This window comes from Chiloscyllium plagiosum, unplaced genomic scaffold (genome assembly GCF_037043375.1).
Source record: "Chiloscyllium plagiosum isolate Xiang-an unplaced genomic scaffold, Cpla_swu_hap1 HiC_scaffold_10, whole genome shotgun sequence".
Taxonomy (NCBI): domain Eukaryota; kingdom Metazoa; phylum Chordata; class Chondrichthyes; order Orectolobiformes; family Hemiscylliidae; genus Chiloscyllium; species Chiloscyllium plagiosum.
This window is the reverse complement of record NW_028270148.1, coordinates 49326284-49353159: the sequence shown is the minus strand read 5'-3', so window position 1 is coordinate 49353159 and position 26876 is coordinate 49326284. Positions and strand designations below refer to the sequence as shown.

The 26876-nt window shown below is 39.6% G+C and overlaps 1 pseudogene; it reads right to left on the bottom strand.

Moving 5' to 3' along the window:
* Nucleotides 1–26876, bottom strand: part of LOC148148955 (usherin-like) — an 89086-nt pseudogene that overhangs the window by 43214 nt on the left and 18996 nt on the right.

Below are 26876 nucleotides of genomic sequence, written 5' to 3'. Positions count from 1 at the left end.
TTTGCTTATTTTTCCCCAGCACCCATGTCATGTGTGTGCAGATGTTGGACACAGTGAAGGACAACAAGTGTGTAAATCTTTATTTATATTCCACCACCAGGAAGAAAGGAAACACCCAAGTGGCCAGTGACAAGCAGTGCCCTTCTCAAAGGGCAATGCTACGTGATCAAACAGTGAAGGGGAGGGCAGGGATTAAATCAAAATACAGTTGGAGGGGGAAATAATACACTCCACTCCCTGCGGTGCCTACCTTTCCCTAAAAATCTTGAGGGTGTTGGTAGACACAGCATGGTCCTTCTCCAGAGACACCCGGGCTCTGACATAACCGCAGAAAAGGGGTAGGCAATCATCCCTAATGACCTCCTCCATGGCCCGCTGCCTGGACCTGGTTATGGCCAGTTTGGCTGGCTCTCCTCTTTTCTTGCTTTTTCTTTATTTTCTTTATTTTCAGTGTGAACAGGATGTTTGACACTTCTGGTTTTTTTTAATGTGTGTGTGCAGGTGTGGTACAAAGTGTGCAAATCATTATTCAATTTTCCACCACCAAGAAGAAAGGAAACACCCGAGTGGCCTGTGACAAGCAGTGCCCTTCTCATCAAAAGGCAATGCTGCATGGTCAAACAGTGAAGGAGAGGGCAGGGATTAAATCAAAATAGAGTTGGAGAGGGAAATAAAACACTCCACTCCCTGCGGTGCCCACCTTTCCCTGAACAGGGTGTTGGTAGACACCGCGTGCTCCTTCTCCAGAGACAACCAGGCTCTAACATAACCACGGAAGAGGGGCAGGCAATCAGCCCTAACGACCCCTTCTACAGCCCGCTGCCTGGACTTGTTTATGGGCACTCCTCTTTTTATCAATCAGGGCTTCCTGATTGGACCAGATTAACAGCACTAATCAGGTAACTCATATTCTATGAGATCCAGCTGGCTGACCTCGTTACAATCATAACATTTTCATGGGGTTTGGGCATAACTGAAAAGGCTAGCTTTTGTTGCATATCCCTATTTGTCTTTAAGAAGGTGCTGGTGAGCCTTTTTGGGCCACTGCAATTCACCTTTTTACAATTACACTGTGTAATGGTTTGGTATAACTTGTTGGCTTGTGAGGTCATTTCAGGAAGCATTTAAGAATGTGCTACCGTACAGTGGGCCTAGTATCACATCCAGGTAAAGATGGCAGGTATCTTCATTGAAGGCTATCAGTGAACCAGATTGGATTTAGCACCAATTGACGACAGTTCCATGGTACCATTACACCAAATTATCATGACTAAGTTTTTATTGAATTAATTAATTGAAGTTAAATTCCACCAGCTGCCATAGGGGATTTGAACACTGCATCCCAGGATGCAAGCCTGGCCTCTGGATTAATATTGATATTATTAGTGTGACATCACCTTTCAAAAGACCTCCAGTTCTAAACTCTTTAAAAAATGCAAACAATATCTAGCATTTTAAGCCCTCTAACAATTTTCTATGTTTCAATGAGATCACCTCTCATTTAGCAGCACTTCCCTCTCCCAATATCCTGTCTCTCCATTGTGACTTTGATCAAGGGATCTCCATCAATTGTCACAGGCTGGCTTCATAGTTTCAGCCAGGCAGCATCAGGAGGTGGAGAAGTCAACGTTTCGGGTGCAACCCATGTTCAGTTACACCTGCCCTGAAGAAGGGTTACACCCGAAATGTTGACCGCTCCACCTTCTGATGCTGCCTGGATTGCTGTGTTCTTGCAGCCTTCTGCTTGTCTACGTTGGATTCCAGCATTTGCAGGTTTTTTTGTCTCTGGCATAGCTGCCTTGCAACCACAAAGTGACAGGGCCAACTGTAGCTGTGGTAATTCCTGCAGCAGTGGAATAAGACATGCATGTGACCATTACTTGATCATTTATTGACAGTGGGTAAGACAATTGTCATGGATTATCCCATCCAGAACTTAATTCTGGTAGATGTGGGAGGGTGGTGAGGTTTAGGTCAACCACCACCAGTCTAAATACAGATTCCTACCTCCAAACTCACCACCAGCCAGAGCAGAGACTTCTGCAAATGACTATCTGCAAACTTGTATAATGGGATAGGTACAAAGCTATCTGGTTCATTCCTAGCCACAAAGTCCATCATTCTGCTTTACTTCTTACATTCTCAAGTTGGCAAGACAAGGCTTTTTAATGCAGATGCTCACCCGAGCCTTTCCCTCTCCACAGGCACGTGGAGGCAGGTTGAAAACCTCAGAAGAAGATTTATTTTGTAGAAATGTTCAAACATCAACTCTCCACATTCGCCTGCCTAAAAGCTGTAGAAGAAATCACTTAAAATATTAATCGTTTTTATATTCTCCCATTTATTGACAGAGCATATTGTATTTTCCGAACAGCAGTGTGGATATACACTGGCACACAAGGGAAGATCTGAACAAACTGTGCTAATATACTCTATTAGAGCTATCTGCAACTGTCTCACTGGGACCCTTATTGATCCATCACTTGATGACAACAGCACTTAAGGATTTTAGCGTTTTAGCTATTTTCCTTCAATAACAGGAAATTTTATTATGGATGGATGACTGATTTCAACCTCCACAAAAATCAATCACATTTATTCTCAGATTTTAAACAGTTTTGAACATCAGTGATTTTACTAACCCCCATCAGACATTGTCCCCTGCACCACCTTGCTCATAGCACTATGGATTCCATTGAAGACCTCAGTGAAAAATATCTGCATTTGAATGCAAATCATCGATCAAAGGATGGTTCACATCAGCTGGATAACACAAAGTCTCGATAGGAAGTTGAATTGATATACAGGATGTAATATTCCACATTTCCTTCCAATTCTCACAAAGCTTTAATTTAAAAAGAGCAAAAAATGACATTTGATAAACGATCAAGGCTGACTAGCCCTCATAGAGTAATTAACATTTACTAAAAATAGCAAAGAAGATTGTATTTTGTTCATAAAATTTTAACTGTAAGCATCTAAGTTAAACAATGGGCAGGATTTGACAGGGGCTGGGGTTTCTTGCTTTGAGCACTGAAGGATGGGGAGCAGGAATCAGGATAAACAGGTCTGATGTGGAGACCACACCTGGGAGAGAAAAGACGTGGATGTGGGAACAGTTGGGGGGAGGGGAGAGGCCAGTAGGCATCTGAATGGCAAATAACACTTGAAGGAAACACTCCTCCCTTTCGTACTCAAGGCCCGAGCTGACCTACTTTCCAGAATTGCATTCCATTGTTGACCTCAAACATCAGGCTGAGAAACAGCAGCCAGGTAGACAGTGGGCATTAATTGGCCAGTAAAGGGCTTCCATTGGTGCAAAGTTAGGCAGGGTGCTTGAGTCTGACCTGCAGCCCATTGTATTATAGCCAGGCTAGGGGGTGAGCTGGTAGGTGACAGGAACTGTAACCACAGAGTTTTATAGGCCCTTTCTACTGGCATACCAGGGGACCAGAAATTCTGTCCAATGCTTTGTATCTATCAAATACAACATCATTTTATTTCAAGCTAAGTCAAACCATATTCATAGAATTATATAACTTATGGCTCTTTGGAGATTGTGTTCGAGGATTATGACTCCATGGAGCTTTGCCAGATTATTAAGGAGGTTCTTTCATCTTATATTTTATCCATTATTTCTATCCCCTTTGGTTCTAAATTAAATATTGGATTAATTATTTAATTTAAAAAGGATTACAAGCTACTCTAAAATATTTGTTACACTGTTTTACATTATATGCACATATGAACATAAACTGGCCTTTGCATCAGCAATATCCTTCATGGATACAGAGTAATTAGGGGAAAGTACTTTAATTTAAATATGCCCTCTTCTGGAAGCTTGTAAACTACCAAATAAATAGATCCGTATGGAACAGAAATTGGGAAACTCTAGCTGCAGTGTTACATGCAAGTTACTAAATATGAACAAATTCCAGAATTTTGAGGTTGGTAGGTGGGGAGAGGAAGAGGTGGAGGAGAACGGTCAAGGTAGCTTGCTGATATATAGTATGCTTTGCTCAGGCCACTATTATTTGCTGAGTCCAAGGCTCCAGTAAGATCAAGACTGCATTCAGGCAAGTAGACATGAGTAGGGTTTATTATGCACTGACGTACATGTGGGGTGATAACTGAGGATATCTCATGAGCACTACAGTCTTGGGTCCCAGTTCCAAGTAAGTTAATATCATTATGACATAACTCCTTAGGCACATGGTCAGTAGCAATTATTAGACAAAAAGGTATAGTTAATCTTTTACTCCACATCACTCAAACCATAAGGCTATAAGGCAGAGAAACAGAAGTAGGTCATACAGCTCACTGAGTCTGCTACACCTTTTGATGTGATCATGGCTGGTCTGACAATCCTCAAGTCCACTTTCCTGCTTATTCCCATAACCATTGATTCTCATACTGATTAAATATCTATCTCAGCCTTTAATATGCTGAGAAACAGCAGTCAGGTGGACAGTGGGCATTAATTGGCCAGTAAAGGGCTTCCATTGGTTCAAAGTTAGGCAGGGTGCTTGAGTCTGGCCTGCAGCCCATTGTATTATAGCCAGGCTACAGGGTGAGCTGGTAGGTGACAGGAACAGTAACTACAGAGTTACTGCCAGGTCAACCCTCTGTGGTAAAGAATTTCACAGATTGACTATATACTGAGAGAAAAAAAAATCCTCCTCATCTCTGACTTAACTGGCTGACCCCTTACTCTTAGGTTATATCCTCTGGTCCTAGAGACCCACAAAAGTAAACAACATCTTTGCATTTACTCTGTGAAATTTTCTAAGAATCATACAACCCTTATCTCCACTCTCCTAAACTTTAGTGAGTGCAGACCCAACCTCATAAGAAGATCTCTCTATCAGCAGGTTCAACGTGCTTAATCTTTGGACTGCCTTCAATGGAAATAATACCTTTCCTTAGATAAGGGGACCAAAACTGATCATGATATTTCAACTGTGTTGTGTCATGTGCCTTGTTTGAGAAACACTTCCCTGCTTTCATACTACATTCCCTTTGAAATAAAGGCCAAGAGTCCATTTATAATCCCTTGAATTTAGATTATAGATTTTTGTGATCCATCCATGAAGAACCCCAAAATCCCTCTGTGTTGCTGCTTTTTGCTGTCTCTTCCCATTGAACCAATGTTCAGTTAATCTGTTATTCCTGTCAAGCTGCAAAAACTCACATTTTTCCACAAGACCTCCCTGCACAAAACCCTGCTGACCATCAAAGTCACTTCTGCCACCTACAAACAGACCCCACCATATGTGGGGAGAGATATGTTTCCCTCCCCACCCCTATCTGCATTTTAGAGTGACCATTCTCTCCCTTGTCAGATCCACGCGCCTCCACCAGCTCATACCCCACTCCCGGCACCTTCCACTGCAACCGCAAGAAGTGCAAAATCTGTACCCACACCTCCCCCCTCACCTCTGTCCAAGGCCCCAAAGGATCCTGCCACATCCGACAGAAATTTATCTGTACTTCCACACACGTCATCTACTATATCCATTACTCCCGATGGGGTCTCCTCTACATCGGTGAGACAGGACGCCAACTTGTGGATTATTTCAAAGAACATCTCTGGGACACCCGCACCAACAAACTCCACCAGTGACCCAACACTGTAATTCCCCCTCCCACTCCACCAAGGACACTGCAGATCTGGGCCTCCTCCATTGCCAAACCCTAATCATCCGACGCCTGGAGGAAGAACATCTCATCATCCGCCTTGGGACCCTGCGACCACACCAGGATGAATATGGATTTCACCAGTTTCCTCATTTCCCTGTCCCCACCTTATCCCAGTCCCAACCTTCCAACTCAGCATCATCCTCTTGACTTGTCCTCCTGTCCATCTTCCTTCCTACCTATCTACTCCACCCTCCTCTCCGACATATCACCTTTTCCCGACAACTTCACCTACCTATCACATTCCCAGCTACCTTCCCCCCCAGCCTCACCCCCCTCCTATTTATCTCTCAGTCCCCCGGTCCACAAGCTTCATTCCTGATGAAGGGCTTATACCTGAAAGGTCGATTCTCCAGCTCCCTGGATGCTGCTTGACCTGCTTTTCCAGCAGTACAACTCGACTGAGAAACTTATCAGCCATGATTACATAGTGGAGCAGACTCAATGGGCCAAATGCCTGAATTCTGCTCCCACATTTTAAGATTTTATGGTCTTATTTGATTGAAAGTTTCAAGCTATTAAAGAAAAGCGATATGATAGATAGAGCTAAATTATTTCCACCAGTTGTCGATGCTAGAATAAGTGGTTTTGTTCAAGCATTTCAGGTAGACCATGCAGGACTCAAATTAGGAAACATTTCTACCCAGAAAAGTTGGCATAAGTTTGGATGTTCAATCACTTGTGAATGTTAAATCTGGGAATGTTTCTATTCAAAGGCATTAAGAGATATTGGGCAATGAATGATGAAGCAGACTCAATGAACTGCTCATGTTCCGATATGTCAAGCTTGGCATTAAGCTGCTTAAGCTTCAGTCTAGCAATTTATATCATCATCGGCGCCATTGGATGTGCTACTGACTCCCTTGTAACTCAGTCTTTAGATTAATTGTTCTGTACAAAATGGATACTTGTGCTCCAAAGGCAAATTTTCATACTGAGGACTTGGGATGTGAAGAACAGCAGCATCAGGAAACCAACCCTGGTCAATTTCAGTTAGCTAATTCCAGTTGGGGCAGCTAAAGTTTGGACTCGGAATACATGGTCTATGACAGAATGGTCTTCTTATCGACTAGCCTTCTGAAATAGGTTCAAATTTGAAGGTGATCCACTTGGATGAGAATGCCTATTATCTGTAGAACTGGAATTCAGTTCAAACTCAGAAAAGAGGAATATTAGTGTTAAAGTAAATAAATTAACTTACAACTGACAATTTTTAGTTCATAAATAATGCAGAAAGTAAAATAATTGTGAATGTTTTAAACACATTATAATTATAAAGTACCTTAATAATGAACTGCTTTTCAGTGATCGTTCAAATTAAAAAATCAAAATTAAATATCCTACTATGAAAACAACAATAGGCAATCCCCATTAATATTTGCTTAGTTATCGTTTGACAGATAAATAAATATTTGCTTTAATTATGATCATTAAATCAAATAGCATAAGAGCCCAATGTATTAAATCTCATGAAAAGCAAGGGTACCCAATATCAGAATTCTTTTTAAAGAGTGATATTTTTTCTCTTCTTCTGGTCAGATATATATAATAAACTTATTTACTTAAAGAAATTAATAAGCCACTGTCTATTGAGTAATAACAGGCTTTACTGATTGTGGCATCTCAGCGGATAAATCACTTCTGAGTCAGAATAATATTGCCTCAGTTAGTGGGGATAATAATACTTTCCCCCTGTCTTTTATGACAGAAAGTTATTCTGACAGCTTACTGGCCCAATTAATTTTTCAATGAAAAATTTCCAATGAAAACTTATGTAGCTAAGAAAAAGTATGTAAGAAATTAATAATATTAAAAAGAATGTCAAAGCTGATTGATTAGCAAAATCAGCATGTAAATATACCTAAACTTGCAGAGGAAGAAACAAATAGGTTAACTATTATTTCAAAAGGAACTTAAGAATGTTATTGCCCTAGCAAATGTGCAAGTCCTATGAAGGGCAAATGTATTTTCTAAATGCTAAGACTGAAGTTTGATAGACTAAATAGCTAAAAAGGCAAAGGTAGAGAAAATAAGTCCAAAATTAGGGAGATAATTTTAACAGGGAAAAGTGCAATCGCAATTGCATAACATATTTGGGTTAAAATCCTGAAATTCCCTCCCCAGTGACAGTGGGTATACCTCAGCACATGGAATGCAGTGGTTCAACAGGCAGGTCTCCACCACATTTGCAAGGGCAATAAATTCTGGTCCAGCCAATGACACCAAAAAGAGAAATGAAGAGGGCAGAAAGATGATTGAAAGAAGAGCAAAAAAAAACAAATTTACAAATGCCAATTGTAACATTTTTAAAATTTGCTGAAACAAGTAGTTGTTTAGTAGCACAGAGCTTGATTATAGTTTTCGTCTTATGCTGATCTGGATAGTTTACAAGGATACTAATATAAAGAGGGAAATCATTTTGTTATGTTGTATGAGAACAGGGTGCTATTGGATGTGAAGTGACTCTCATTGGTACAGCCAATGGAGAATGTACCATTTATATGATAATTGGCAGTTAATTTCCAAGATTTCTTTAAAAATCAAGTTGACACTAATTGGCTAAAACATTGTCTTGAGGAATAAACGGAAGAATGGCTGTTGCCTCTGTGGTTACATTGAAACAGGCACAATGTAATTGCATGTTCTTTCTGTCTACAAAGAATAAGCCTCTGCATATTAAGATATGTAGCTCCCAATATGCACAAGTGTGCTATACTATAAGCCTGACTGACAAACCTAAATTGCGTTACAGCATATATATTGGAAAAGATACATGAAAAAAAGAGAAATAAATAAACAGATGCTAAAGAAAATGATAATTCTGTATAACTATTTGGAATTTGAAGGAAATACTGACAATCAAATTTTGAAAACTTATAGTTAAATTCTTCCATTCTAACTTGTAGGAATCTCCATATAGCACAAAAACAAAATAGAATCATGATCTAATTCATAATTGGGATGTAGGATTTATAATATATGAATGACTGCAATGAAAACATATTCCTTTTACCAAAGTCCTTTTTATTAGATGATTAACTTCTGCAGTTCTATCCTTTAATAATCATCAACTTGTAAAGTGAAAATAGATTGCAAATGCTTACCCAAATAATGAAAAGCAGTTTACAATGACACACCTCATTAACAATGTGGATGATAAGCTTCATTTCTAAGAATAACTTTAATTGGAGCAACAGGGGAAGTTTGGTTATATGAAATCAGAGCTGAATCTCAACAATTATCAGAAATTTGTCACATTTCTGGCCACAACACATTGATTGATGGAATTCTAGTTCATCTTCTGTTAACCACAGTCAGCAACATTCTCCTAGTAATGTCCTAGTAACAGAAATAATAATTCAACAAAAAGGATTTCCATGCACTCATTTTCTAAAGGGCTATTTGGAATTGTCAGATCTCTATTTTTCAGGAGTTCTTCCCTTTTTAACTATCCGTGCTACCATTGTTTAAGAAACATTATACATCAGTTTGATTTAAAGCCAACGAAGGGGAAAAGGACTTTACATTTTCCACTCTTCTTGTAACATAAATTAATTTGAAGTAAGTTGTATTCAATGACTGTTGCCTAGCATTGCAAGTATTCATCCCATATCGTGTTAACAGATCCATAAAACATGAGTGTGTTGCATTTAAATTATATTTTAATGTGATGATGTGGAACAAAAAGACACGTTGCATATATTTGATGTTTGTTAGTTTCAAAATACAACATACTTTGCTTATATACAAATAAATTGTTTCATAATGGAATATGGCTGGAAAACAAAATCATTGTAAGGTGAGGATAGCTTCTAAGAACAGCAAACAAACGTCGATCAGTTTAATTTTAATCCAAATACATTTATACAACAAGTAGTTGTTCAAAACATTACAAATGCTGAAAAGCAGAAACCCAGTACTTATTAACTAATTTGCTAATCAAATCATAATTTGTTTGAAGCTGATGTAGTTTAATCTAACCTGTTAAGACCTTTATCTTCATAGTACAATTGTGTCCCTGAGTAAATATTCAGCTAAAGATTTAAATCTTCAGGGGGATTTGATGCAAGTGGTTGTTCGGATTTGTGCCTTAGCAACTCATATCTGAAAAACCACAGGTTGTACAATATGATTATTAAACCCAATGCTCCTAACAACTGATAATTGTTAGAAAAATATAAATTTAACACATTTTATTTTTGTTTTCTTTTTAAATTGTAACTTTAATTTTATGTATCAGAATAGTATTAACAAAATATTTAGGTTTTAATTATGCTTTTAATTATGCATATGTTATATTACATAGGTTATTTTTATTGATATTACATAAAACTATAATGTTAAAAATGCAAATATGAACTCCATAAAGCAATGAACATTCTTAAAGCACAGCTGGATGATCCCAAGCTAAAAGCCTTATATTCTACCATTGCAGTCAAAGGTTTGAAACCCAGAGAGCTTTATTTCAACCCTCAGTCATGTTTGTTTAATGAACTTGCTAGAGCACTTATCTGACTGCTTGAAGGACTGAACCCATCAATATAAGCCTGACAATCCTGGATAACTAGACAAGGACCAGTAAAATATTTTTTACTGGTTAAACTGAGGTTAATCTGAGTTTCTCATCTTTCTATCACTGTAATCCTGATGTTGAAATAAATTGTATCTGAATTTGCACTTCAGTTTGTACCAAAGTTCTTACTGGTGCACATTTGGAACATTTATGGATAATGCAAAACATCTCTAAATTAATTAAAGGCTAGTTATGCATTCTTAACTCACAGCCTAGACTTTTATTAGCCGATTGAGAAAACAAGGAAAATCATTGCTTATTTGATAGATTTTTCTCTTTGATCTATTTCTGCATTGCTCAGTGGTTGCTTACACAAGATAAGGGTGTCAAGTGTTTGCAGTGTCTGCTATAAATATTTTAAGGGTCTGCTGGATTGACAATTTTTTACAGGGCTGTCGTAAAAGCAGTTTTCTTTTTCCCAGAAAGTTATGAATGAATGATTTTTCATAATGCTTTAGCACACAAGACATTGTTACCAGAAGTTTCTGTACAGAATGTATACTGGCTGGATGGATATGGAAATATCATTTGTTAACATTGTATAAGGGTTAGAAGTCTGAAAGAATTAATGTTGAAGAGTGCCATAGGCCTCTGAAAGGGTTAATGCCAAAGGGTTCCTTTAAAATGATAATGTCATATGGACTTATTGGGAAAATAACTTAGGTTCTCAAAGGAAAAAGACCTGCTATCTGGGTCTACCTCATACTCCATGTAAAGATGATCTATCATATTAAATTAAATTGCACATTACAAATATCATGTAATAAGCTACATGTAGTTATGACAGAAACTCTTGTCAGAATACTAAATAATTTTTCTCTACCACGTTGGAACAAACAAGCCATGTCAATCCATGCCAAAAAAGACGCATGGTGACAGCAAATCTACCAGAATGTTCATACAACATGGTGAGCTGTGGTGAGGATTCATCTTACAGTGATTGGCATCAAGAGAATGAGGAGCCATGGGAGGAACACTGGTCATCATAAAGGGTCATAGGAACTGTGTAATGGATGACAAAGTCTGACGGGACAAAGTCTCAAACCAATTTTGAGCAGAGCCTCTGCACCTAATAGCCCCTATGGCTGTCAAGTGAATTCTATTCAGGAACTGATCCCAATATACCTCCATATCCACAGAATGACAACCCCACTTTGCAGGAGCTTTCTCCTGAGGCTGATAGACTAAGGCTGGAAACTTCCAATTGTCACAACTTGCCTGTAGGATGAAAACCCAGCTCAGTACAAACATTTGACTCACAGCACTCAGCAAAAGCAACAGGAGTGACATGTACAGTGCTCGAGGCCACTCTTGTTTGAGGTTCAGGCTTCAAAATAAGTAAAGCCTCATGAGGATGATGATAGCCAAGTGGCAAGTGCAGTTTGCCTGTTATAAGACCATTCAGATTAAAATTTTCTCCATTGTATCTCTTGATCTATTGGTCATCTCTTATGATTGATGACATTTGAGGTTTTTTTTAGAAAAAGCAGAATCATTCAAATATGGCTCTGAAAATATTGCTTTGAAATATTAATCGGACAATTCTCAAGAACCCGCATGAATGGGTGGTAAAATAATGCCTTATATTAGGTCCATTTGGCCCTGTGAGATGCTGCCATGAAACACTAATGAATGACTCATTAACAGGGTTTACAACCAAAGAGCTAATACCCTGAGGAACTGTGGGGTGAGTAATCACTCCAGTTGGCAAACTTTCAGTGCAACCACCTACAAATCTCCACCACTGGTGCAAATAACAATCATTACTGAATAATTGGTAAAAGGGAATAGATCCAGCCCAATGTATTGCAGCATACTATGAGGTATTCACAATTCTGATGTGTGGATCAGGCATGTGAAATTTCAAAAAGAAGGATTTCACAATTTATCATCAAAGGAGCTTGCCAAGTAACCTGCAAAGAAGTTACACCAACTCACATTGATAAAGTCTTTCATACACGTCAGTGAAATATAAACTTATTTTACAGTGCAGCAACTGTCAGTTTTAATGCCAGATTGTTCTCAAAGAAGCAATATCTTTATCAAAACATTTATATTTATTTCACTCCACTATTTTAAATGCTGAGAAAACCTAAATCATTGTGGCAGTAGTACACATTATTATACACAAAACACAAAGTAAATAAATATAACTGCAAATATGAGTTATGGGAATGCTCGCTTAACAAACCTGACACTGCAGGTTCAGATCCTAAATCTATCAGATGCTTAGACCTCCCTAGCACAAATGAGATGAGTATGATCAGTTTTTGACCAGAATGCTAGGGTAGGCGTCTCAAGGATGGAATATTAGCAATGAGTTGATAGTGAATATGTTCTATTTTGTTATGAATTTCAGCTGTGATATTTTCAGTCAAACAACCACTGCGAGATTTATTTGCTCAGTAGGATAGGAAATATCAAAGCAGTAGATGTAACTGGACTTGGCAGTACAACATTGGTTATTTTGTCACAAACTTGGATGGAATCTGAGAAAAAAACTGAATGAATCAGAATGTTGCCAGCACTGGAGGGTTTGGGTTATAAGGACAGGCTTGGTAGGCTAAGACCTTTTTCACTGGAGCATAGGAGATTGAAGGTTTTACAAAAGGGTTTCATAGAGATTTTTAAAATCAAAAGGAGCATAAATGAGATGATCAACAATGGTCTTTTCCCTAGGGTGGCAAAGATCAAAACTAGGGGGCATATTTCCACATTGAGAGGAGAAAGATATAAAAAGGACATGAGTTCAAATTTTTTATACAAAGCGAGGTTCGTGTGTGGGATGAATTGCCAGAGAAAGTGGTGGATGCAGATACAGTTACAATAGTTAAAGGACATTTGGATAAATTCATGAATAGGAAGGTTTGTAGGGATGTGGACCAAGTGTAGACAGGTGGGACTAGTTTAGTTTGGGAACATGGTTGGAAAAAAAAAGCACAATTCTATAACAATTTTGATGACATTCCCAAACCCTTCTCATCCAAATAATTTATTTGGAATATGGTAACTTGTTGTATTATAAGGAGATGCAATGATCAAATTGTACATAAGAAGCTGTCACAAAGAACGTGACATAAATGACCACTTAATGGAACTACATCTCTGATTGTTTCTGTTAGTTATATCAGTGCAATCTGGGTGGAATCAACTAAATAGACACAGAAGAGTGAGAAATTTTAAGTATGAAAGTTACACCTAAAATTACTTACTCTAATTTTCTGCTTTTACTCTGGTTGACAATTTAATTTACTCAGATCATGTCCTGTCCATACAAATGATCACTTCCCCAGATGAAAATTGGAAGAATACATCAATTGTGCTGGTTCTTCAAATTAAATCGACTTTCTTAGATGAACACACAGAAGGAAACATATTGTAATAGCTTCTTCCTATCAAACCTCATTCAATATGTTAAGGAATGTATTAATATACACCAATGAAACTATCAGACACTTCAATATAGTTTGTTTAAAATTCATTTTCTCTTATTTTAGATGATTTTACTTACTGGTGGCTTTACTTAGATTAGATTTCCTACAGTGTGGCCCAACCAGTCCACAATGTCCCTCCGAAGAGTAACCCACCCAGACCCATTTCCTTCTGACTAATGCACCTAACACTATGGGCAATTTAGCATGGCTAATTCACCATCTTTGGATTGTGGGAGGAAACCGGAGCACCCAAAGGAAACCCACACAGACCACGGGGAGAATGTGCAAACTCCACACAGACAGTTGCCCAAGGCTGGAATTGAATCTGGGACCCTTGTGCTGTGAGGTAGCAGTCACTAACCACTGACCCACTGCGCCACTTATGTTTGCTGGTAAACCTCTTTTTAACTGTATTAATAAAAGTGCGGCAACTTTGCACACTTAAATGTGTTAATAGAAGAAAAAGAAACATTAAACTTCAATTAATTTGCCAGTTGTGTTGGTTCATGAAGATATTACACTTGTGATTATGCAAATTATTTAGTGAAACTTTTAAACTCAAACTAATGAGTACAATTCCATCTGCATTTTAAAAACAACTTCTCAACTGTATCTAAAGCTGAAGCTCAAAATTCAAGTTTAGTTGAATATTCAATTGGGATTCGGATACAAACATTTTCAACATGTCAAGCGGCATTTTTGGAGAAAGAGTCATTTCAGGTTGATGACTTTATATCACAGCTGGTGATCATGAAGGGTATACAAGACTTAAAGCAGGTATTAAAGCATGGAAAAGTGAAGAAGAAAGAATGGGAGAAGGTCTCATCTGGGGTGGAAGATGTGAATGATTAAGTGAGCAAAGGGATGAAAGTGCAAGCTAACGAGGAAGTGGAGGTCCCTCATACCATTCTGGTGGCTAATGGAGATATAGAGAGGCTGCAATCCACAATGAAAATGAACTGGTCAAGCCAAATAACAAATTTTTCACATCTTGCAAATGGTTTGACCTAATAAATTAGCACTTTACATCCATTATTTAAATTCAATAGGCTAACCAAAAGAATGCACATCCTCCTATCAAGTTGACCACAATATTCAGAAACCAAATGTAATTTGCAAAATTTCGTTCTTCCAGTTATGGTGATCTCTCTAGATAAGAGATCTAACAATAACAAAACACAAATTCCATTGATGTAGCATATTTACTGCAACAAAAAAAAAACTGAGTTGCTTCACAAATATAATTGAACCCTGTTGGAGACAAAACCACAGACTTTTTTGAAAGAATGACCAAAAACCAATATAAGTTGCTCATGAACTGATCAATCACAGACATCAATATGAAGTAGCTACGCTGCAAACTGTACCAAGACACCTTTAAAATGAATCTTCAAAGCGATTTTTTTAAGCTGTGAAATGACTGTGGCTGTATGTTATGGTTCAAATGGGATGCCAAAGTTAGTGTTCGTAGCATGGGCATACTTTGCATAATTTTTACTTGTGAAGCAGGTTGAGCACATGCAAGTCAAGGCCCACCATTTCCATGAGAAAAGGTCATCAGAAAATCTAGCAAAAGAAAAACACAGCACACAAGGTCAGAGACCTGATTCTACAAAGTGTTTACCTCATCAGAAAATCTATCCTATTATAGGGAAATTGTGAAACATACACATTCTGTAGAAAATGGTTGGTACACTATAAGATGAAACATATATATCATGATAATATTAATCTTTCTGTTATAGTTACTACCAGTTGGGTCTCTCAACAAATTTTGAAAAGACAGGCAAATAAAATTATTATGGTTGACAGAATAATAGAATTGCCATAAGAGACGTTAAGCGGGTGGGTCATGTAGGTTAGATTCCTGACAGAATTTATTTATTTTGATGGCAATAATTCCCAAAAAGCAACACAGGCAAAAATGTAAATATTTATTCATGCACCCTTTACAAATACAGTAATAGCATCTCGAGGGGAGTAAATATGACCTCTTGCTATCCATTGTGGAACTCAATATTTGAAACTCAGTCTCCATAGTACTATGTAAACAAGTCTCAATTGAAGGACAATCTGATTCTCCCTTCTTTCTTCACACACTATTGGTGTTGGCAATTGGCTTATATGGTTCAACAGTTACGTTCAGTGCATGTGCAAGCAATCTTACCTACATTTTGTGTCAAGAGCATGTGAGAAGTTATATCCCTACATGTACAAATACCTTTTTGTTATCTTTATTTATATCTTTTGACTCAAGGTAATAGCTGGAGATAAAATAAAATAGCTCGAGATATCCTCTGTCTAAAAATAACAACATTTTTGAGAAATTTATTAATTGAATAGATAATGTTAGGAATAGTCTATGTAGATGTTTGATGAACTGTTACATTAGAAATGTATTGGAAAAATATAAAAAAACTTGCTTAATTTAGATGCAGAGTTTTATAATGGCCCAGGTGAGTTGAGTTAGGTACTTCATAGGCATGGGTTTGATGCTGTGTAAAATCACAAAAGGTGGATAAGGCAAGAAGGTTTTTTTTAACCACTGCTTTGTTGTCCTGCCTCCTTTCTATCCTGTTTGGAATGAGAAATGTCCTTTCTAAGAATTTTAATAACTGGTTACTGCACAGATCAGTGAAGGTTTTTAGAAATGCTTCCAAGCAGTCAATACTGTTCACAGCTGAGGAGCACAAATCCAAAAAGTTGTTCAAGTTGAAAAAGTAGTGGGTTAATGGGCAGAATTATACACATGCTAGAAAGACACGGGCCTGGGAATTCTTGAGGCCTCTCCCATTTTGTTGCTATGTCTCTGCCAAAAAGAAAATTCAAGCCAAATGACAGATTCGAGATATAGGTTAATTGAGACATGTCAGAAGCAAAATATGGATGAAATGTAAGGTTTGAGGTGTTGATGGTGTTTCATGGGTTGAGTCAGGAAAGGTTTTATGCACTTTATTTTGACCATGCCATATCTGTAAAGTGTTGAAAATGGAATTAAGTATGTGCAGGTTAGTTAGCTGCTAGAACGTTTCCTACTTTCATTAGCAGATAGCTGAAATGTCCATCTAAAGCAGATGAGGACATGAATTCATGCAAATTGGGTGTCTTCTCATCAAAGGAACCCACATTGCATTTTAAAGCAGGCTTGGATAAGGAGGTGACATAGTTTGACTGTGAATGTAATGGGTGTATGAACAAGAGAGACAATCTTCAAGGTAAGCATTTCCTTCATGAGAGCGAGAGGAACAGGCATGCTGCACTGGGACCAATAAGGAAAGTCACAAATACCCCCTCACCTTTCCTCTTGTAAGATGTTCAGTGAGTACCCTCCCCATGATCCACTGTTAATTTACAAGCCTTCCCTTATTACTGGCTAATTGGCATCCTCTGCTGGCTTAAACCTTCTCCCCAGTCCAGCAGCCAGCAGCTACTGGCCAGCAGAAACATTGAATGTTAAATATGAGGCTGAATTCTTCAAGGGGCTGGATTCTCTGTCCCACAGCCATCTGTCATGGCTAAACCTTAAGGGGATGGGGGGGCAGGGGGGTGCATCAGAAGGGCAGTGCTGCAATCCAGTGTTCAGCTTTGGATCAGGAATTTGGTCAGTGTTTTGGGATCTTGTCAGGTGCCAACATGGCAGTGTGGGCACTGGGGTTTGAGAGGCCATTACAGGAAAGGTCAATGATGGTTAGGGGTTAAATTTTTGGGTTCTTTCCAATTGGCTTTTGGGACTTGCTAGTGATGGTCTGTACGCTACCTGCAGCCCTGCAATAATAAACCTGCTCGGTTTTTCATTCGGGATTTCTCCTACCACTAGTTAAATTCCAGTGACAGCAGGATGGAGATATTTAAATGGCAAGTAGTTGCAAGCTTAAAGCTTAAATTGGCCTGGTTGTGAGCAGGCTGTCTGACTTTGACCACACCACTGGTATAATACTGCCAGAGGGAGGCACAGGCATGTGGGCAGCTGGCAGATTGTCCCTTGGATTTTTTTATTGTCCCTTGAACTCCTCCAACCCAAACCCAATTGGGAGGGAATGTTAAATTGCTGTATGGACTAGTAAGTGCAGTTTACATTAAATCCATGCCCAGCCTTCACAAAATTCCTTCCAGGCTAAAATGAAAACCTTTGGCTGATAATTTCCACGTGAAGCTCCCAATTCCTTGCTGTTGATTTTCCTAATATATCACAGCAAACTTGATTATACATAAAAGAGACCTGTATTCCAACTCTGCTGAAGTTACAGCAATGGAAGCAGACAGGCTATGAAATTCTGAGTCTATTTCTCAGGAGGAAAATTCACTAATGAAGTTACATCAATTTCAAATTGCTGTAAAGGGAGTAAGGAAAGAAGGTAAGAGGTAATTCCTAGGTGTAACCTTGAATGGTGTGTCAGAAAGACTGCCTGAAGCACAGACTATTGCCTTTTTAAGGGAATTTGAACTGGGATATAACGTTTTTGATTCATTACTGTCGATTTAAATAATAGGTTATAATTGTGTATAAAAACATATTTTTTATACTGATTAAAAAATTCCACTGGATACTATTTTGATCAGGATGGTCAAAATCCCCTGAATAAATAGTCATCAGCAAGATTGTTTGAAATTGTCAAAACCGAATGAAGATAGTACACATCAGAATTCTATATGAATGTATTAACTTATGCAATATAAGAAAGAAACAAATACAATCTCAAATCTTTGTTTACTTCAGTACTAATGGCCAATTTTATAGAAACTCAAATAAGTCATTCAATTTCCTCATGGCTTGACCCTCTGAATACATTGTTTTGATCAGTGTCACATTTAAATGTATTTAACATTAAGCGGAAAAATCAATTTTCCCTTTGAAAGGTTTTAACTGCTTCCCTCAATCCAAGAAAGAATTAGACAATACTGAAATCTTCATTACAATTTAAATATATTACTGATAAATATAGTGCAGTACATTTTAGGATGATATTGTGTATAATTTTCAAATGTATTAATTAAATATGTAAATGTATTCAGTGATATCCTCAGGGGAATCGTATACCCCTAAATCTGGCACTAGTACAAGTCAAATTATAAAGAAGCATCTGCTGTTTGAATATGTACATTTCCTTGATTCAAGTTTACATACAAGTCAATCACGGCTGACAATGTTTTGTAGAGAAAGCTGTCATTAAAATAAAATAAAAGTTAAAATCAAATTGGCATGTCTGGAGATTTTGTGACAGGATTTCTGCTTGGTTTTGTAGATTAATGGCGTAATGGGCCCAAAATGGCATAAACCATCCAAAAGATAGTTGGATTTTAAGGGAAAATTATGTCCAGTGCAGCTGAAGTTCCATAATTCTTTGCACAAGTCTAAAGATGTGTCATGCTAGAAGCCAGCCCATTCTCAAGACTGATCATGCAAAGGGCAAATAAAGCACCCTGGGAGTTTTCAGTAATTGCTCTCATATGCAGGCCTTCGAGGAGATTCTACACATTTTGTTATTTCTTTTGGCTTGTCTCGCAGGTGAATTTAGAGCTGACACACCTCTGTGATTAGTTGGGACTGTGCGGAAAAAGACACTGCAGCCTTTCAGAGACCCTGCAATTGAGCTTAGGTTAGGGAATATGGGAGGGCAAACCCCTACATTTCATCTGAATTAAGATTATCCTTGTCATGCTTAAAGCCATTCATGGCCCTGGCCCTCACGACCTCACCAACTGCCCATATTCTGCCACAAACTTTCCATTCCTCAGAGTCTGGCAGTTTTGTATAGCTTCACTTTCTTGGTTCAACTATTGGACCCAAAACTAGCTGTGATCCCTTATATGAAATTCTGCCATGAATCCCTCCCTGAATCCTTCTGCTTCCCAACTCTTCTCTCCTTGACAAAAGCCCTACTTGATCATGTTTTTGACCATGCCAGCCAGTATCTCCTGATTTGTACAATATCAGCATCCAATTATGTCTGATTATGTTGCTTTAAAGAATTATGCAACATTTTATACATTGAAGGCATTACATAAATGCAAGTTGTAATTTCAAAATAAGTGTGGTATCAAGGAACCCCTACAAGACTGGTCAATGGTCATACCTGACACAAACTAGGATGGTTGTAGTTGTTGGAGATCAGTCATCTCAGGTTGAGGATGGCTCTGCTTCCTCAGGGTAGTGTTCTAGGCACAACCATCTTCAGCTGCTTCATCAATATCTTTCTCTCCATCATAAGATTAAAAGTGAGGATGTTTGCTAATGATTACACTCCTCAGACATTGAAGCAGTCCATATTCCAATGCAAAATGATCTAGACAATATCGAGGGCTGACAAGTGGCAAATAATATGAAGGCCACAAAAAAGCCAAACAATGACAATCTTCAATAAGAAACAATCTAACCAATGTCCCTTGACATTCAATAGCTTGATCAGCACTGAATCCCGCAACAGAAATGTCCTTAAGAGTTACCATTGACCTAAAACTCAACTGGACTCACCATATGAAAACAGTGGCTACAAGAGCAGGTCAGAAACCAGGAGTACATACCGAGTAACTCATCTCCTGACTCCCCAGAATCTATCTACCATCTACTAGGCAAACGTTAGGAGTATAATAGAACACTCCCCACATGCCTGGTTGAGTGCAGCTCCAACAACACTCAAGAAACTTGACACCATCTAAGCAAAGCAGACTTCTTCATTGATATCACATTCACAAACACCTCAATCACCAATGCTCTGCAGTAGCAGTGTATATTTACAAGATGCACAGCAGAAATACACCAAAGATTCTAGACAGCACCTTCCAAACTGGGAGAAAGTGAGGACTGCAGATGCTGGAGATCAGAGCTGAAAGATGTGTTGCTGGAAAAGCGCAGCAGGTCAGGCAGCATCCAAGGAGCAGGAGAATCAATGTTTCGGGCATGAAGAAGGGTTTATGCCCGAAACGTCGATTCTCCTGCTCTTTGGATGCTGCCTGACCTGCTGCGCTTTTCCAGCAACACATTTTTCAGCACCTTCCAAACCCATAACCACTTTGATCTGAAGGAGAGAGACAACAAATACATAGGAACACCAGTTTCAGGAAGTTCCCCTCACTGTCTTGACTTGGAAATACATTACTGTTTCTTTACTGTTGGTGGGCTAATTACTGGAGTTCCCTCCCTAACAGCATTCTGGATATACCTACAAGGTCTGCAGTGATTCAAGGAGGCAGTTCAGTAGCACCACCTTCTCAAGAGCAGCTAGGGTCAGTCAATAAATGCTGGCCATCCAGCAATGCTCACATCCAGAAGAGAATGACAAAAAATTAAAAATGTTTAATATTACAGTGTATTAGTGATGTCGAATATTTTTGCTTACTATATCATATGAAATTCCTTTATCAGTTACTTGAATAGAGATGTCATACTGCAAATAACACATCAATTAAATTAGCAGATAAAATGTCATGACAAATTTTTTTTCAGAGTGTGATTTTAACATAATTTACAGAACGTTGTGGGGACCATGCCCGTGATTTATAAAATGAACTCCAGCAGACTCAGCTTTCCACTGGGAATGCAATTCCATTAAATCAGATCGTGATATTTGGCCAATATAATTTGAAACCTGATGGCCCTGAAATTGCATTGCAGAATATGACCGTACAAATGTTCGGTGCATTCAGCGGCAATTTCTCTCAACTCTATTTTAGCAATGAAATTAATCAGTTCAAATAACTGGTCCTTATAAATAAATAAATCTTTGTTAAATTATGAGAGGGAAAAAGCAAAGTTTCAAGACTGTAAAATTTTAAAGAAATTGAAATTATGTGACAACAGCAGAAAAATTTCAAAAATGTACAACTGGGCTCCAAAGATGTTTCTGCAAATCACCACGCCACAGAGTGTCAGAAACAAGTCCCATGTTTTTTTTTGACTCAGTCCGTGTTGTATTGGGTTCCTTACAGAGGATTTTACCAGGAAGTCTAATGGATTTTCTTGCCATATCTTATCAAACTCACCGCATTAATTACCTACTACACCCTAAGCCACATCTCATATCCGATTTCCACATCATCTCACCATGTACTGTTCCCTAAACAACAGTAGATAGCCACCAAAAGGCCAGTATTCCTTGTATTTGTGCCAGCACCTGGCAGACCACTGAAATTCCAAAGCTAACCTGCTTACTAACAGACATATTTGGAATATAACGAACAAGGGGAAGATGGCACCGTTATTCTTTCAAAGGGACTTGTTGGTGCTGGTGGATGAGGTGGTCCAGCGGAGAAGTATCCTATTCACTGGAGAACTGAGTAAACCAGAGACCTCACAAACATCCACATCCCCTTGCTAGGAGCCCATACCATAAACTCCACTAGCTAAACCCTTCGCCTAGTCCCTATCTAATCTGTGTATATGTGCCAACACCTGTCTACCTTTCCCACTCAGCCCCTGGCCTATGAAGTGACCACACTAGGTGTGGTCATTCACTGCTTGCCATGCTTCCCCCCAATAGAAGCCAAGGTGCTCCTGACAGTGGCTGATATCCTGACGCTCATCCCAGCCATGCTTTACTGTAATTCCCCCCTTACATATCCTGCTGACACCCCCTTCACAATTGTACTCCTCCCTGTCCCAGAGCCTGAAGGCCCTAGTGTTAAAAAGTAACCTGCTGACGCTCAGTTTCACAGCTGTGGCTGCACAAACCCACCCCCTGCACATAACTTCCTCTTCCTCTTATTTTCTGTGGATGGACCTAATGGATTGATCATGGACCACTCATGTGACCACTACAATCAGTTAGCCCTGGTCAAGACCTGCCCAAACCTCTAGCGGGTGCTTATACATCTACCTGACTACTGGTTGCTAAGGAGCCAAACCACTGACTATGACCTGGTCTCCAGACTGTGGAGGCATGGCCCTTTGACCAATAAAATACTGATTGGTTGCCTGAGTGGTCAATCACCTGGACTGGTATCAGTAGCTGCCCTTGATTTACTGCGCCAAGACCATAAGACCATAAATGCACAGAACAAAGGAGCAGAATAAGGCCTTTAAGTTAATCAATTATGGTTAATATGTTTCTCAACCCCAATCACCTGTCTTCTCCCTTCGCCCTTGTAAACCTCCTCCTGGCACCCTCACTTAGATACAGGGCCCTAAACTGGTCATAATATTTCGAATGTGGTCTGACTAGACCCTTAGCCTCAGCAGTACATCCCTGCTCTTATATTCTAGTCCTCTTGCAATGAATGGTAACACTGCATTTGCCTTCCTAAACATTAACTGAAACTGTGTGCTAGCATTAAGACAATCCTGAACTAGGAATCCCAAGTCCCTTTGTGCTTCAGATTTTGAAGCCTTTTCCCATTTAGAAAATAATCCTACCAAAGTACACAATCTAACACTTTCCCACATTATATTCCTACTGCCACTTCTTTGTCCACTCTTGAGCCTGTCCAAGTCTTTCTGCAGCCTCCCCGCTTCCTCAACACTACCTACCCCTCCACTTACCTTTGCATCATCTTCAAACTTAGCAATAATGCTGAGAGCGTGTTGCTGGAAAAGCACAGCAGGTCAGGCAGCATCCGAGGAGCAAGAAAATTGATGTTTCGGACCAGAGCCCTTCATCATTCCTGATGCTACCTGAACTGCTGTGCTTTTCCAGCAACACACTCTCAACTCTGATCTCCAGTATCAGCAGACCTCACTGTCTCCTTAGCAACAATGCTGTCAGTTTCTTCATCCACATTGGTAATGTATAATGTGAATAGTTGTGGTCTCAACATGGGCCCTTGCAGAACTCCACTAGCCACTGGCTGCCATCCTGAAAAATCCCTTAATGCCTACTTCCTGCCTTCTGACAGTCAGCCAATCCTCTCTCCATGTCAGTACCACGCCCTGAATGCCATGGGCTTGAGTATTATTTAGGAGTCTCCTGTGAGGCACCATGTCAATGGCCATTTGGAAACAACTCTTGCAATCTTCTTTTGTGTAACTAACTAGTTTACTCTCATATTTCATCTTCTCCCCTCCACCCCCTTATTGTTTTTTTAAGTTTCCTCTGCTGGTTTTTAAAGACTTCCCAATCCTCTAGCTTCCCACTAATCTTCAACACATTGTATGCTTTTTCTTTTGATTTTACGCTGTCCTTGCCTTCCCCTGTCAGCCATGGTTGCCTTGTCCTCCCTTACTATGTTTCTTATTCTTTAGGATGAATTTCTGCTGTGCCTCCTGAATTACCCCCAGAAACTCCTGTCATTGCTGCTCGACTGTCTTCTCTGTCCAGCTCCCCTCCCAATCAGCTCTGGCCAGCTCCTCCCTCATGTCTTTGTACAAACATAGGAACATAAGAATTAAGAGTGGGAGTAGGCAATTCAGCCCTTTGAGACCACTCCATAATTTAACATGATTATGGCTGATCTTATCCTGTCTCTACTCCACTATCCTGCCTACCAGCCATAGCTCTTTACCCTGCTTTACATCCCACTTGTAATATTGTTACATCTGATTCCAGCTTCCCCCTCTCAAACTGCAGGTTTCCTTCACCATAAACTCCCTTATCAAGTCTGCCTCATTACACATCACCAAATCCAGAATTTTTAGTGGGCTCTACCACAAGCTGCTCATCTCATATCCATTCCAAGAATTCCTTTTCTTCAGATCCGTGACCAACCTAACTGTCCCAGTCCACATGTTTTTTGAAGTTCCCCATGATTATTGGAATAGTGCCTTTCCTACATGTCTTTTCTATCTCTTGATTGATATTCTTCCCGACATCCTGATTATTGTTAGGAGGCCTGTACATAACTCCCACTGGGGTCATTTGTCCTTTGAAGTTTCTTAACTCTATCCACACAGATTCTATGCCTTACAACTATACATCACTTTTTGCTATTGATTTAATTTCATTTCTTACTAATAAGGCAGCTCTATTGTCTCTGCCCACATACCTGTCCTTTGTATAGACCTGTATCCTTGGAAGTTTAGTTCCCAGCCCTCATCAACTTGCAGGCACATCTCTGTGGCATCGTACCTACCAGTTTCAATCTGTGCTATGAGCTCATTTACCTTGTTTCATATATTGTGTGCATTTAAGTACAATACCTCTAATCCTGCAGGGACTGGCCTCTTCTCATTGTTGTCTCCTCATTTACTGTTCCTGAAGTTAGATTCCAAGCCTTTTCCATCCTCTCTGTCCTATTATTTAATCTGAAAACTTTCATAACTTCTGCTGAGCCCTCCTCCCTCTGGCTTTTTCCATAATTTTCCAGGCAACTGAACCCTGGACTCCCCACCCATACACACACTCTTTAGTTGAAAGCCCTATCCACAGCCCTAGTTTTGTGATTCACCAGGACTCTGAACCTAGCCTGATTCAAGTGCAACCTGCCCCATTGGAACAGTTCCCTCCATCCACAGAACTGCTGCCTGTTCCCCACGAATTCAAGCCTGTTTCTCCCACAACAATCTTTGAGACACTTGTTTATCTCTAATCTTGTTGACCCTATGCCAATTTACTTGTGGCTCAGTTAGTAATCCAGAGATCATTACCTTTCTGGTTCTGCTTTATATTTTCCGCCCTAGCTGCTCATAGTCCCTGAGCAAAACTTCTTATCTATGTCATTGTAACCTACGTGGACCATGACAACTGGGATCTTTCCCCTTCCACTCCAAGTTCCTCTGCAACCCAGATGAGATTTCCTGAACCCAGGCACTAGGCAGGCAACACAGCCTTTGAGACTCTCAATCCTGGCTACAGAGAACAGTGTCTATTTGCCAGACTATGCTATCCCCAATTACAACTACATTTGTCTTTTCTACCGCCTCTTGAATGGCTCGCTGTAACACAGTGCCATGGTCAGCTTGCTCATCCTCCCTGCACCCCCACTCTTATCCATGCAGGGAGCAAGAATCTCAAACTTGTTAGGCAGGGTTAAGGGCTGGGACTCCTTCACCACCACCTCCTGGATCCCTCTATCTGCCTCACTCGTAGTCACACCTTCCTGTCCCCTGACCATTCACTGACTTGGGGTAATTAGTGTAAGGGATGTGAGTATCCACTGAAACACCCTCTGACTGGCAGGTGTCTCCATGGACTTCAGTAAGGATTACTCCCCTAAGACTTTGAGATGTGCCTGTTTGTTTGCTACACATGCTGTGTGGTTTTAAAAGAAACTGCAGACACTTGGTTCGGGTGTGAACTTGAAGTAGCATGGTGCTGCACATGTGCACCCTCTACTCTGAAGACAGATGAGCAGCAAGGCAAGCTGCCTACTGTGTAACAGAGCTAATTGGTAAAGTAAGGGAAGGCATGCATGTTGCAGGCATGCTAGTAGGCACTAAGAGTGCAAGCCCTAAGATGTCGCCTGATCCAGTCCATGAGCTGGGTGCCTGCTCTTGTGTGCACAGTATCCAAGTTGCATCCTTTTAATGCTGGTGGCTGCTGCACCTACAGTGCACATCTGTACTTCTAGAGCATACTGGCAGTGCACTGGAAAGGTGCCAAGATAGTCATGAGGAGTTGTCAGATGCCACATGCCAATATCTGTGGGTGAAAGGTGCCCTTGGATCATGCCTGGAACTGCAGTTTGGTTGCAGGCAACATAGAGATTGTCCAGAGCAAGCAACAAGCTGAGTTATCGTAGTTGCTTTCTATGTTGGATTTTCCCAATGGTGAGCTTGTTATGCAGGTTTGGTAAGAGTTATGCCATTGACAATGTCTTTAACAAGCAATAATCACCATCAAATGGCAACTGACCACTGCCTGGCAACAATCTTGCAATGCCACTTGGGTAAACCATAAAAGATGGTTCAAGTTGCTTGTTTTATTGAGATAAACCTTGCGAGGCATCTTGTCTGACTCTGTCAGATATCTCATCATGGTTGACGTCAATCAGCTTCCTGTAAGATTCCACCCAGAGTTTACATTTAAAATGATATTCAGGATCCCAGGAATTATACAGTGTGACAGCAATATATCAGCATTTAATACACTTATGCTCTGAAATAGGGCCATCAGCCTTCATTTTTTAATATTAGCATAATGCGGGACACCATCAGCTGATTATATGACAGCTTCAGTGTATCAAGTACTTGTTTCTCCACAGCAGTGGCCTGATTTAGGATATCAAGTGCATCCTGGTCCAGATGATGAGCATAATAACTTGCACACTCTTACTCTGGACTTTAACATACTATAGCTAGTATC